Source organism: Paroedura picta, chromosome 4, assembly GCF_049243985.1.
Source record: "Paroedura picta isolate Pp20150507F chromosome 4, Ppicta_v3.0, whole genome shotgun sequence".
In the NCBI taxonomy this organism is placed as follows: domain Eukaryota; kingdom Metazoa; phylum Chordata; class Lepidosauria; order Squamata; family Gekkonidae; genus Paroedura; species Paroedura picta.
In genome coordinates, this window is record NC_135372.1 from 118,635,326 (window position 1) to 118,650,887 (window position 15,562).

At 41.7% G+C, this 15,562-nt stretch overlaps 1 long non-coding RNA gene across 5 annotated transcripts in view; it reads left to right on the plus strand.

Moving 5' to 3' along the window:
- Positions 1–898: 898 nt before the first annotated feature.
- The window catches only part of LOC143836864 (uncharacterized), a 28,438-nt gene continuing 13,774 nt past the window's right edge, over positions 899–15,562 (plus strand). For 4 of the 5 annotated variants that reach the window (XR_013230796.1, XR_013230798.1, XR_013230795.1 and 1 more), the window contains exons 1-3: positions 899–1,012; positions 7,998–8,057; positions 12,261–12,318. This is a non-coding gene — a long non-coding RNA (uncharacterized LOC143836864). The remainder of the gene's footprint in view (positions 1,013–7,997; positions 8,058–12,260; positions 12,319–15,562) is intronic. The other variant, XR_013230799.1, reaches the window with a different exon arrangement.

Sequence of the window (15,562 nt, forward strand, 5' to 3'; positions counted from 1 at the left end):
CCTCCATTTCAGTTGGCATGCTAAGGCAAAGATTGAATATAAACTGGGGTTTCAAGTTGATAACCTTCTGGCTATGGATACGCCACACGTAAATATTTCTCTACAAGGAGAAGTCCCTCGTACTCTATCAGTGTTCCGTGTAGAACTCTCTTGCTTTAGAGTTTAAAAGTACTATACTAAGGAATGTATAAATCCAACAAGACAGACCTAAAGCAATTTTATTTTTATTTTTAAAAAATTCAGAAGATAAATGGGTGAAACTTCCAGCTGTTCCAACCAATCCAAAGCAATACAGATATTGGCTAGGATCCTCACTTCAGATCAAGATGACCACAAAGTTTGGAGTTTAGAGCTCTTGCAAACACACCACTGAGATATGCAAACAACAGGTATCATTGACAAAAATAAGACAGCAGTTGCATAGTAATGAAGCAGAGAGCAAATGGCAAGCACTACACCAGAGCATTCTAACATTCCAACTTTTAACCTATGCTATAGCAAAAACAAACAGCAATAAACATAATGGAAAACAGGACCATTTTGGGGTGGATAAAGAAAATATAATGGCAAAACAAATGGGTTTTGACAACTGTCAGGAGACACACATGTTGACAGTGCTGGCACAAACTCAAAGTGGGTTTAGGAATGGTTCCAGCATAGGACTACTTGACCCAGTAAAGTTGTGGGGTCCTTGGTGAAGGGAAACCCAGACAGGACATTCAGGTATTGCACGACCATATGATAATTTTTGCCAATAATGATATGTCACCAAGCTGCTAGAAATACAAGAGTAGCTTTATGCTCATAAAGGTATTCTATTCTATTCTATTCTATTCTATTCTATTCTATTCTATTCTATTCTATTCTATTCTATTCTATTCTATTCTACAAGAGTAGCTGTAAGAATCTGTTTGGGTTAGCAGAGTGGGCAGATCAAGTGTAAGGACTGGGGAATATCCCATAGTAGGTGGAGAGGATCCAAAGCCTCTTTCCCTGACTTCCTGTCTTTCAGGTATTTATCTGAAGGAAAAATTAATGGATTTTAGGCCTTTTACTACCAATTCACCTTCAGGCCAACTTTGAATGTGTTCTTCTACCCTTTTCCCTAGAGGACTGATGAAATTCATATACTGCTTGCTATGTTCTTATGTCGCTTTTCATGCTCCATGCTGCTTATACTTTATGCTGTTTTAAGTAAAATTATTGATTCACTATAGGTAAGGATGTTTTATGTTAAGCTAAATTATGTCCTCTCAATGGATTTTTGTGTGCTGGGATATGGTCTGGGAATTATGAATACGATTAAAAGAGAATTTTTTTAGAGATATGTACAACTAAATTTCCATAAAATTTATGAACCTGATATCCAGGTTCTTTCTTTTCCTGGAAGGATCATTCCAAGAGAAAAATTCCTCTCACAAACAGAGTCTTGGCCTGGAAATAATACAGGTTTTCAAAAGAAAGGAAGGGCTGAACTTGACCCAGACTTGCTTAGCTGGCATTAGGCTTTCTGGCTGCTTTAGAGACCTTGTTGCTCATCCATCTCTCCATTATAGTCCCTGCCACAGGCACTGGAGGTAGCAGAAGCTTCCTTGACTGCTGGAAAATAGCATATAGGGCCCTTGATTCCTGCAGGGTTTGGCTTCCCACAGAGATTACTACAGAGGTCAGGTCTTCACATAGAAAAACACATTTTCTATGTGAAGAAACCACCTACCTACTTACTCATCGTAAGAAGCCCCAGATCATAATCTGGCCTTGGGGAGAACATCACCAGCCACTCTGATAATGGGTTGTCACTGCCAACATTTTAATGGACTGCGTTATTATTTTAAATTAATTTTAAAAGGTATTTTATCCTGTTTTAAAGATTGCATTTTATATCTCATTTTGTTAACTGCACTGAGCTGGATTGCTTGGAGGATGGTATAAAAATCAAATAAATAAATACATAGAAAATACCAGAACTTTGGAGGCCTGCACATGGGGGTGGCAGGGGTTCATGGTAATCGAAATCCATGGACATCTGGAGAGCCACAGTTAGGCCACCTCTGCTATAGAGAATAATAGCCATTTAAAATGTAAAGGCAATAGCTGTTTGCCCAGGACAGCTTCTTTATTCTCCTTCCACACTCCTGGCCTCCCCTCAAATTGAAACACTTCCAGATTTGGAGAGATATTTTTTTGTTACTCCTAGAATCTCAGGTTCAACTGATCTGGAAAAAAAATATTTTCAGCTATATTCAGGAATATCCAAATGCAGACCTTTACATGCTGTTTCTGGAAGTGAAATACCTTGAGCAGCTCTTCCCACATCCAGTGGTTGGCATCTCCATGGAAGGGTCTTATGTCACAGCTTTGAAGAACCTGTGCCTGAGATTGCAAAGAACCAGAATCACTGAGAGATGACAATAAAGAACAAGTCAAATCTCTGACCTCCATGTAAAACTGCTTCATATGTTTATATGAGCTGGATGAGAATGTATCTGGTCAAAAGAAGACATTTGCTAATAGATGTTTTGGGATTTTCTAACCTGGAGAACTCAGCTGTTGTCTTTATCAGCCACGTTATAATGTAATACTATCCAAAATGACTTTCATTCCTAAGATCTGTTTAATAAGCTCCTGATTTACTGTAAGGATTCTGCCTGGAATCTGTTCCACTGAATATTTCTGGAAAGGGCTTGGAGGAGGAGCGTATCTTATGGCTTAAGTGCCACTCAGCGCTTAACACCTAATCAGTGCGGCTGTCCCTCCTCTGAGTGCCTCCTCCTCCAACCAGCTTGCTTGTCTGTCCAGTGGCCAGCCAATCACCTTCTGTCCCTGACCCCTGACCACTTCCTCCTCTTTCTACTTCCCTTCAAGGCTCAGAGGCTGCAGGTCCCTGCTGCATGAGAGCTGACCCTGCTGATGAGTTCCTTGCCCGGGGACCTCCAGCCTGCAGCCTTTACAGGTCCTGGGGGGAGGGAGAGGCCATCTGCAGAGTTCTTCCACCCCACCCCAATCTAGTGCCCCTTGTATTCCTGAATGCAACAGACTTGGCCCCTAGTATATATATATATATATATATATATATATATATATATATATATATATATATATATATATATATATATATATATATATATATATATATATATATATATATATATATATATATATATATATATATATATATATATATATATATATATATATATATATATATATATATATATATATATATATATATATATATATATATATATATATATATATATATATATATATATATATATATATATATATATATATATATATATATATATATATATATATATATATATATATATATATATAATCTGAAAGCTTCAGCCACTGTGGTTTATGTATTGAAGCATTTCAGCACCAGAGACAGATCTGTTCCCATATTCTTGACATAACCTCCCAAGAATGTAATTGAAGATGCATTTCAAAAGGTTTTTTTGTCTTTGGTTTTTTATGTCTTTAAAATGCCTAGGTGGTTCATTGATTAGATCACCTATAAGGAAAAAAGTGTTAATACCCTTTTCCTGTTTTTTTTTAATGTACTGATTAAAAAGTTTTCATTACTTTGTCTCTTACATAGATCTTTTTTCCCTCTCAGTCTTTTAACATTGAGTACTGACAGAGCTTTGATAACTAGCAGTAATGACTATGATGGATTTTTGCAGATCAATAATTCAGTGGGGGGAAATGGGCATAAAATCAAATGAAGAATATCATGTCCTTTATCTAGAGGTCTGAATATGCAAATTGTATGGAATTTGTTAACGTCCAGTTTCTTTGTCCCCCTTCCTACCTGCAACTAAATATAAGCAGACCTGACCTAGATAGTCCAAGCAAGCCAGACCTCATCAGATCTTGGAAGCTAAGCAGGGTTTAACCTATTTGGATGGGAGACCTCCAAGGAACATTAGGTTCATGATGTAGAGGCAGATTATGGCAAACTGCCTTTGAAGATCCCTTGTTTGAGACTCTCTGGTCCCAAGACAAGATAGCTGCCAGCTCAGCTTCTACTTGTAGGAATGTTTCACATTTGTATGGAGACAGATGGGGCCAGCAGCAAACGGTGGGGTGGAAGCCGTTGATCACTGACATAGACAGTTTTATTTCTCCTATGTTTTTGTGAACTACAACTGAATCCGAGGGGGCTGATTGGCTGTTTTAACAAAGAATTATCATATGGCTGTATTAGGATGTTGTGACACAGTTTACTAATTTAAGAGGATTAACTTCTGCTTATATATTCCCTCTCTCATGATGGTCAGTCTAAGGAAGAGTGCTTGCACTCGAAAGCTCACACCTTGAATAAATCTTTGTTGGTCTTAAAGGTGCCACTGGACTCTGATTTTGTTTTGTTGTGATGCTTCAGACCAACACGGCTACCCACTTGAATCTCACTTTATGCTGGTCTGCCTTAACCTGGACCTGGAAACTGCAGCTGGTACAAAATGCAGCTGCACGAGTCCTTACCAGAACACCATGGAGGGCCCATATTTGGCCTATCCTCCAGCGGCTGCATTGGTTGTCAGTGGAGTTCTGGGTCAAGTGTAAGGTTTTGGTTCTAACCTTCAAGGCCTTTACAGTCTGGGCCCTGTGTATCTGAGGGACTGCCTTTTGAAATATGCCCCCATAAGAATGCTGGAATCCTCTAATACAGGGGTAGCCGACCTGTGGTCCTCCAGATGTCCATGGTCTACAATCCCCATGAGCATTTGCTGGCAGGGGCTCATAGGAATTGTAGTCCATGGACATCTGGAGGACCACAGATTGACTACCCCTGCTCTAATACCAACATACTAGTGGTGCTTGGCCTGATAAAAGCATGGCTGGCCTCAACCAGAACCACAACCTTTACAGCATTGTCTGCAGCCTGGTGGAATCAGTTGTGAGCAGAGTCCTGGACCCTGTTGGAACTACTTAAGTTCCAATGGGGCTGTAAAATGGCACTATTCCACTAGGCTTATGGCTGAAGCCAGAACAAGTACAAAAAATCTTATGGGCCTCCTCCTTCCCTCTTCAGATAATGCCACTACTGAACAAATGGCAGAAAAGTGGGATAATTGAAGCATTATGGGATATTTGTTGTTTTTGCTGGTTTTATTGTATCTTAACCAGGATTTTAATATGTTAGGGGTGGTCTAAAAATGCAATAATTGTTTTGTGTGCAGGGACAGCTCCATTGATGGAAGAGGAATAAGAATCAATTTAACCCCTCCCTCTTCACTTTACCCCCCACCCCCAGCCGTCTTGACATACACCCTGCAAACCACTGGAATCCATTTTCCCAGGTTGAGAAATGAGTAGAATGTGGTACCAGCAGTTTCCATTGATGGATCTCTAGATCCAATCCAGTACCTTGCTGTTCTATGGAGGAAAATGGGATTCTCCCATTGTCAGCAGTTTCAGAAGAAAATATCTTCTGCTTTAGCCACAGCAGCCAGAGGCCTGAGAATGTTAAGGATGATCTATATGCTAGAAGTCAAAGAAATGGGAGTTGTATTCAATTTCCTTCCTTATCTCGTCTACTGGAGGAATGCTTATTTCAGGACTGTTGGTTTTGCATGCCAATTTCCCCCCTGTGCATTGAAACATTATGTCTGCACACATAAAGTTATGCTACTAGGCAATATTATGCAGATAAAAATGAAAATAGTGTGCAATATTTTCAGACTGTGAAAAATGCAGATGATTGTTTAGCTTAAAAAAATACAGTTAAGAGAATATGAGAATCATTCTTCATTGGTAGCAAAAGTAAGCATTACACACATCTATGAGCAGATTAATCCGAAGGGGGAGCACCTGCCTAGCTGTTGAAACACTGACAGTCATGCCACTGATCAAGAAGTCGGATTCAGTTCCTCTTATTCATTTCTTATTTATTCAATTACAAAACTTGCATGCTGTATTTCTGCCTTTAAAAGGGACGCAAAGATGGCTAAGAATGTAAAACACCATTAAAATCAATCCCCAATTGCATATAATTAAAACAATTAAAAACAGATTTGAAATATATGAAAAAGATAGAACAGCAATCAAAATACTGGTTAGAAAGGGGGCATTGTGTCCTCACTGCTAGACATCAAAATAAGGAAGCAGCATAGTTTCAAACTGGAGTACAGTTTAATAAGTCCAGTTCTTTCACTGCCAGGGGCTGCATTGAGAAAAACTTCCTTTCATCCTGTCCCTCCCAGACAAAGCCCTGGAGTAGACTCAGGTAGTCTAAGGCCCTGGCCCAGATTAAATGAACTGAGCTGTCGAAACACCACAGGAGGGATCAATGAGGAAGTGCCAAATGAAACAAAAAAGTCTTCACTTTCGGGTGGGAGATGACAACAGCAGGAATCAGACAAATCACCTTGGGTAGAGAAATCCAAAGCTTTGGTACCATGACCAAGAAGACTCTCTCCTGTGTTACCACCCATCTAATAATAGGAGGCAGGGGCATCTAAAGCAGGGCCTCTGAAGATGACCATGGTGGTTGTGTAGGTTCATAAAAACTTTGGTGGTCCTTTAGGTATTTAGGTCCCAAATCATATAGGGCTTTGAAGGTCAATACTCCAGCTGATCAGTGAAAGTTAAACTTTCTTTAACAGGTACATGCAGCTAGGATATTCCTTGTATACTCATTTCATTCACAGTTGAATTCTGTTACTGTGCTTTAAATTTCAGAAAATATACAAAGCAGAAGAATATTATTTTAAAACAACTTATGACATCAGCATTTGTGAAAATTGCATTTCTCTACTTGGAATGAATAATGCAAATCACCAGTGTGATTTTAATTTTTGCCTGGAATGTATGGACAGAGACTTGCAATAGGGATTTATAATTAGTAGTTTATTAATGAGCCAGAAGGCAAATTGTGTTGCTGTATAGGCCCGTTATCTCCTTCCTATCTTTGTGAACCTTGGTATTTTCTGGCTCAATTGAAATGAATCAAGCCCAAAGATTCTCTTTACCTAACAGAAATGCCTTGGTTTGTGAAACATATGCTTTGTACAACAGCACAGCTCCTTGCCCTGGTAGAAGACTACTTGTGTGGTATAGGGAATTATTCTGTAAGTAGTGTAACTCTATTTTTAAGGAATCCTTTTTGCCTGTTTCCACTTTGGCCTAGCAAGTCAAGTTTGGTGGCTGCAGTTAGCAGTGTGCTCTAAACTTGATGGTCTGTAAGTAGTTTTCCTTGGAATCTCTTGTTATTTTTTATATCCAAAAAAAGGTTAGTTGAGACATCATGTTAACTTCGAGCAAAGACAGTACTTAATAATGTATGTCAGAGGAAAGCTCCACTGTTGGTAGAATGGAAGCTATGAACCCAGTTCTAGATGTTTCTATATATTATTCTGTAACCATTATGGATAGGAACTTTTAAAAAAAGTAATCTGAACCTCAAGGCCTTGTTATGAAAAGATATAGCTGCCACATTGAAGGGATGGAGAAAAGCTTCACCTCCCTAGCCTGATGCAGGGGAACCATAACTCTGGACATCCTATCAAAGATTGTGCAGTAGTTCCTGAGAATCTGTTGGTCTTCTTTCAAGGCCACCCTTTTCATGTGGCTTCTGCATTAGCTTTTTTTTTTGGGGGGGGGTGCTATTTTGCAGCAGTGAGTTATTCATGGCTTTGCACCATGATAATACCAATCTGGTCCTTACATGGCACAATGCTTGTATACGGTCCTGAAAGCCAGTTTAGTGTAGTGGTTAAGAGTGCGGACTTCTAATCTGGCAAGCTGGGTTCGATTCTGCACTCCCCCACATGCAGCCAGTTGGGTGACCTTGGGCTCGCCACGGCACTGATAAAGCTGTTCTGACTGAACAGTAATATCAGGGCTCTCTCACCTACCTCACAGGGTGTCTGTTGTGGAGAGAGGAAAGGGAAGGTGACTGTAAGCTGCTTTGAGACTCCTGGTAGAGAAAGGCGGCGTATAAGAACCAACCTCATCTTCTCCTTCGGTTGCATGTTTTTTTCCAGGTAGCGTGCATCATGGCCCACAGCACTGTCTCCTGGGTGGGAGATCATTGTCTGGATAAGGTAAATGCTTGGGACTTGGTGAACAGTTACAGGTAATCTGGATAGGTTACCATGGAATGTGTCATGTTTTCAGCTTTGGACTTCTGGGTGCCTTGATCATCCACCTTGGAGAGAATTATCTTCCAGACCCAAAAGGGATTATACTATGGACCAGGAAATCTTCCAAGCTTTGGTTGAATTTCTGGAGCACCATAAGTGGTGCAGGGCCATTTCGCCAGACATTATATATTTGGCCAGGAGGAAAGATTGCAAGGCTGCAGTTCAGCTGGTTGAGTACCTTAGAGGATGGGTTATAGGCCACCCAGACATTAGTTTCTGGCAACCAGCCCTCTACAGGGTAGACAAGGTACACTTTTCTGAGTGGGGGATGGATATTGGGCTGTACAGCATATGTGGCAGATTGCTTTGTTGGTTGCAGGAGTAGGAGTATTGCCTCCTCCTGTGACTGCTTAAGCATGATTTAGTGTCATGTCCAGTTCAGGGGCTGTCAGTGGGGCTCTCACACCCCCCCCCCCAGGTGGAAGGGAACCATGCTGTGTTCAGAAACCCCTTCATCCCAAGGGTTGCTTCTTCATGGTTTCACCTCCAGCAGACGTGCTGGGAAGGGGGGTCAATTGGGCAGTGGATGGCTCTCCAAATTTCAGGATTCACCTCCATGCTGTGCCAATGACCCTATGATGCAATCAATAAAAGCTGTGACCTTTATTTTACCCCCAAACAAGTGGTGGTGTGTATTTTATTATTTCACAGCATTCCCTCTTTACCCCTGGGTCTGCAAATGCGCCAGCTACCTTTTAAGTACAGATTCCAATAGTTATTTTGTTGCCATTTGCATGACAAATGGTTTTGTTTTCAGCCACAAAAGTTGCACTACCAGCCTTGCCGAGTGAGTAAAAATAAAATCAAGTTCAGATTTGTTCAAACCGAACAAAATTGATCTAAAAGGAACAGATGGTAAATAAATATGGGACACAGTGATGCCATTTTACAACCATTTTTCCCTGACCATTTCAAAAGAGTTATCATGGATCCTGGGTGGTTCTGTGAAAACATATTACTGTGCTACAATCATCCATTTAAGAATCTTGCAAGTCCCATGAAATATTTGATTGTTTGGAGCAAACACAACTCCAGTTTTTAATCTTACACCACCCTATCAGGGCAGTGGATTTTTATTTTTATCTATTTTTTAAAGGCTTCCCAGCATGGAAAGAATAGTCATACTGCTTTGACCCATATCAGGATCTCAGATTTTATGATCATACCCTTGGAGAAAGGAATATTGTGAAAAGGTCTGATTGTAGTTCTCGCTAATGTTGTGTACCCATGAGATTCTGGTAAGGCTTTAAAATAATTCTCTCCCCCATTATATTGGAGTTTGATATTCCTATATTCTCAGTCCTTACTGTATGTCATATTATTCCCATGATACTCTCAGTTACCATGTTTTCTGAATAAGGGAATCTGCAAATTTTGCATATGCAAAACCAGTGTTTGGTTCATGAGTACTGAAGTGGTATTTGTACGCAAAATATGACCACTCCTGCTTATTCAGACAAAATGGCAGCTGCATGTATCACAGCTAGAAGGTTTCACAGCTAGAAGGCTTCAGATACATAGGGAGGTAACATCTGAAAGGCACTTTTGTCATTTGGAATTGTTGATGTGGAATACATCTTCTGGTGCATTCGGTAAAACGGAAGTTAAATCTGTAAGTCCCGCCCACCGAGTTTACCAGAAGACCTTGAAGAGCAGCCATCACAGAGATGGCCAATGGTGGTTGCAGTGGCTGATGAGGCTGGCCCAGCCATAGGGTCACTGCCTACCAAGTCAGGGCTGCGGCAGCAGTGGAGAAGGCTGGCTCAGTCATGGAGCTGCAGGCTGCCGAAGCAAGCCCACCCATGGAGCTGGAGCTTGCAGAGGCTGGCCCAGCCACAGAGCCAGACCCCATGATGGCTGGGCAGTCACGGCAATGGAGAAGGCCAGCCTTGCTGCATAGGTGGAGCTCACGAAGGTTGGTCTAGCCACGGAATTGGAGCCTGCAATGGCTGGGGCAGCTGTGGTGGTGAAGGCCAGCCCAGCCATGAAGGCAGAGCCTGCAGTGGCCAGCTCAGCTGAGGTGCCACTGCCCTTGGAGGCCATTCCAGGCACACTGGCATGGGAGCCCCAAAGGAGCCTCACAGCAGCCAGCCACGGGCTGCCCAATTGAGGCAGTGAAGGACTGCTGAACATGGCAGCCCTCCTGCCACATAGAATCATATAAATGTAAGGAGTGGAGAAGGAGTCTGTGTGTGTGTGTGTGTGTGTGTGTGTGTGTGTGTGACATGGGGGAGGGACCAGTGATGAGGTCAGGAAAGTGATAGCTAGGGGGGGGGAAGGGAAAGGGATAGTGGGGGAAAAGGGTCTGTGTCTCCATGTGTGTGTGTGTAACAGAAAGAGGGAGAGGGGAGAGACCAGGAAGGATGTTGTGGAAGTGATAGGTAAGGGGGAGAGGCAAGGGAGGAGGTGGAAAAGGAGTCTGTGCCGTCCTTTCCTCTTTATGTGGATGCATTCCACATAAGAGGCAAGAATCCCTTTTGGAAGATTTTTTTTCACATTTATCACAATATTATGAAAGGGACTATCACTCTTGCAATGAGCAGTCAAACAAAGGAAACCATAGCTATAAAAGTCTGTTGTCCTCCCAAAATGAATGTTCTTACCTCCAAACTGTTCTGGCCTTAGGCTTCCTGGTCTGATGTTCTCTTTAAGAACCAGGTCTTCACCTTCAGATTATAATTTGGTTAGGACAGGAGCAGCCAAGGTATGTGGCCTTGGGAAGGGATTGATCCAGGAATTCCGGAATTTAAGTATCCTGGAAAGTAGGAGCCCTCACCTGGTCAAATCTTGATTGAGCCCTGATCTTGTGAAGTACTATGTGTACTTTATTCACCAAAGTAGCTTAGTGCCCCCTGCATATTCCTAAAACACTTTTATCACTCCCTCCATAAAGTAGAATTTCTTTTGGCCTGTCCTGATCCTACTGCATGCCAATTTAATTGGGTGCTCCAAAGTTCTAGTATCTTGGGAGAGTGAAGAAAAATTCTGTGTCAATTTTCCCTACACCATGAATAATTGTATAAACATCTGTCGTGTTTCCCCTGAGTCGCCTCTTTTATAAACTGATAAGTCCCAGACTCTTTGGGTTTTCCTCATGGTGAAGATGCTTCAAACCCCCTAATCATTTTGGTTGTCCTCCTGTGTACTTTCCCCAGCTCTGCGTTCCTGTGGATATGGTCACCAGAACTGTACACAGTATTCCAAATGAGCCTGCTCTGTACAGGAACATTCCATTCTCCAACTCTTACCTAATAATCCCTAACACAGAGTTTGCCTTATTCACCATTGCAGCACACTAGGTTGACACTGTCATTGAGCTATCCACAACAAACCTAACATCTTTTTCTCTCTCAGTCCCAGCAAATTCAGGCCCCCTTACCCTACTTAGATCTTTCATCATGGTTTTGAAAGATCTGCAACTGGAGGGATAGCTCGTATGTGTTTTGCTTGTCTTACCAACATTGTTACATGAACTGTGTCAAATAAATCTAACATATTTAGGATATTCATTGATTTCAAATATTTGTCTACCTCCCCTCTTCATAGTATTATATGGTTTAAAACAGGTCTAGATATAAAATCAAATAATTAAACCCATCAAGATTTAATAACAAATCAACGGCAGCAAATTACAGTACTTTTTGACGTGGCCATTCAAGCAAAACAACTTCACAAGCTTGGGTCCAAGTCGCCCGGAGAGAAATACATTCTGCCCTAAATGTCTGGAGTGCTAGGTTGAGATGAAATTCACTCAGTAGGTTGTTCTCCAGCCTAGAGTATACTCTCGTCCATGATCTAGACCTTGACAAAAATGCTTCCCAATAAAATCGTCCAGGGCAGAATTCTAAAAGAAAAACAAATAGTGACACATTGATTATCAACTTATACAAAAGTTGCAGTTTATACAAAATTTGCTAAACATATACCCCATCACCCCACCTCTCAGGAGGTTGCCAGTACAATGCCAGATACCCTAGAATGTACACATTTCCATTTTCTAGGCCACAACGACAAAACTTTGGAAAGCTCAGTTTTAAATGCTATTTCTTAAAGGTTAATCTGGTTCCTATTGGACCTGAACTCTTTTTTCCATACCACCTGCAGGTGAAACCAGAAACAAACCATCTGGAGCAACAGCTGGCCCAATGGAAGAAAGGGCATGGTAGGTATGGGGGTGGCTGCCTAAAGTGTGAGGAGTGAATTGGTAAGGAGATGAAAAGTGCTGGGGAAAAATTCCTCTTGGGCAATTTCCTAAGTAATGGAAGGCCCAAATTATACAAGGAAATGATTGACACATTAGAAGCACTTTGCACCTCATTTTAATGTGCTCAGATCTTTGGGAGGAGAAATATGTTAAATTTCAAATTACTCATCTCATGGGTAGTTGCCATCTGAAAAACAGAACTGATATTGGTACTTTGTACAGAATTCTAAGGAAACAGATCGTTGTCTATGGTACACTGCACTCATAAAATAGCTTTATTTTGAGATCCAGCCAAGTGAGTTAATTTAAAGAATGCAGCTGGTGGGTAATAGAAGATGATATTGTCAGAATATACCACTAGTATACAAGTACTGCTTTTTATAACAGCTGGGCAAAACGAGGATGATCCCTTGGAACATAAAACAGCAGGGATGCAGTAGCACATTATAAGTATTCAGTTTAACTCTAAGTAGGATCCTTAAACTCAACATTGACAGTGGATGGTTCCAAAAGTGTTCTTGTAGAGAGATGACTTAGTGAGGTGTCTGATGGCCAAGACTTATGGAACAGAGTGGACAGAGGTCCATATTTTTAGCGTCCCTTTACCCTCATAAACCTAAGACATCATTCCATTGGGGGTGCACTGCAAACTGAGCTCTTGTGAGTGAGAGGTGACATTGTGTGGATGCTCTGTGAGGAAATTCAAGGCATGAAGGTCAGCAAGGGACTTGCTGAAATTGTCTATTTTCCTAAATCAAGTGTTTATGGTGGCTGTACAAGGTACAAGTCTGTGTTAAATCTGTGGGCTCAAAGGAAGCCAGGACCATTGGGAGCTCAAGCAGCTCTTTATTAGGATCTCAGCATGGTGTTACAAGAGGCAAAAATGAACTGAGAAACCTCTGAAAACCCCAATTTATATACAATCGCCTACAATGGATCTTCCCACCAGTGCACATGATTTGTCAGTTTCTTTTTTAAACTGACCGGATCCTGCAGACAGGATCTAGCAACGCATTGGTCAATTACACTGCTCATTCTGATCCTGCCTTGGACCTCAAAGCCGGTCTTCGGCAGAACCACAAAAACAATAGTCTGCATACTCTTTTACTATAATTAGGTTAAATGTTTCAGTTTGGGCTATAAACTTCACATTCATCAGTGCATCTGAACTATTCCTTCAGAGTCTCCAGCCGCTAAAGCAGGCCATTGCATTTCAGCTTCAAGTTCAATTTCAGATTGATTTTCTGGACCCATTTCAATCTGGCTTCAGGTCAATATTTGGAACAAAGAGTGCTTTGGTCACTTCTATCAAGAACAAGACAAGGAGAATGTGATCCTGATAGTTCTGCTAGATCTTTCAGCAGCCTTTGATACTGCTGGCTGTAGTATCCTACTGAGTTTTCTCTCAATACTGTAATTAAGGGGCACTGTATTATGGTTGTTTGAGTCATCTCTGAGGTTCACTGGATGGTCACCAACATCCACAGTGATCACACCTTTTTTGTAATTTTTCCTCCTATTCTGGTAGCCATCATCATGTGGAAGAACATATTTTGGAACAAGCATATGTTCTTTTGGTCTAAAAACTGGTCACAGCCAACTTATGGGGACTCCAGCAAGGCACGTGGAAGCACAGGTGGTTTGCCATTGCCTTTCTCTGCCATTGCCTTTCTGCACGGGGGTTTTAGCGCGCATTCGGGGTGGAATGGCAGCGACTAAAATCACCGATAACACACGGCCGCAACTGGCAGCAAATTTGATGCACGCCACCAAAAAAGCCACATTAGCGGAACGCGGAAGAAAGCGCAGCTTCCGGGTGACCGGGGCGCAACCAGAAGCGGCGCCGGGGTCGCCGTGTGCATAATCGGTTACTCTGGGTTTTGCCACCGTTGCGTCCCATCCTGTGCATAAGCGGTTTGCTTCACTTCTTCCCCCTCCGCGTTTCGCCGTTTCGGCGGCCATGCATAATGGGCCTCTCTGAGCTCTTTGTGCTCATGCAGATTTAGCTCACAATAGCCTAATCAAGATACTCATCCCATTTCCTCCCACCAAAGTTTGACAGCCATTACCTTTAAGGTGCCTAGTTGTGATCAAGTTTCATGCCTTGGACCAATCATGTTCCTGGTAAAATGTCCAGCTATGGGACTCTTTCCTTTAAAAAGACCATCCCAGATCAGTGACAAGCATTCCAGTTTTTCCCATTACCAGAACATCCCTGCATTTGTGTTGCAGGCTCCTCTCCAGACCTCAAGCTCAGAATTTCAGGTTGTATGCCCCTTCTCTAAAACTACCCAATTTCCTCCCTCCTACCTTCCAAAAGACCATTTCTGCACTGGGAACTTTGTTGCCCTGGCTCTCATGCAGGAGCACAAATCTGGAGAAGACAAGGTGCACCAGACCACATGCTCCCCTGTGTGGGAGCAGGAAGAGGCAGGGCAACCTTCCCTGGCTCAAACTCCAGCTTGCAGCCTGGTGCAAAGCCTCCATTGTGAAAACAGTCTGTGTGCCTTCTTGTTGGCATCTGCAATTACTTTGGGAGTTGGTCTTTAGGTATTTAGTGTAACTTCTTTACATTTTTACTTATTTTATTTCGTTTTTAAAATCATTTTCTCTCACTCTCTTACTTCATAATTTTATTCTGGGGTACCCCTAGAAAGACCCATCTTGCTATTCCTTTTAAAACTGTGTTATTCCTTTGACTGCACTATTCCTTTTACAACTAATTTCTCCTTCTTTGGGTCCAGTTTGTGTAACAGTGCCACTGACAGATCCCCCAATAGCCTCTTGGTGCACACCTGATGTCCCTCACAATATTGCCACTCAATTCTACATTATTGTTTTTAGATTCAAGTAGGTAACCATGTTGGTCTGAAGTAGCATAACAAAATTTGAGTCCAATAGCACCTTTAAGATCAACAAAGATTTATTCAAGTCATGAGCTTTTGTGTGAATGTACACTTGTCTGAGAAAGTGTGCATGAACATGAAAGCTCACACCTTGAATACATCTTTGTTGGTCTTAAATTGGACTCAAATTTTATTAGTGTTCTTAGTCTGTCTGGGCCTCTATCCCTGATCACACGATGCAAAATAATTTCCAGTGCCCCCTCTGCATAGAGAAACTATGGGCAAAGATTATCCCTTATTATTTTTTCCCATTTCTCCTCAGCCCTCTAATTCTCACTTCACTTTTTATATTTCAC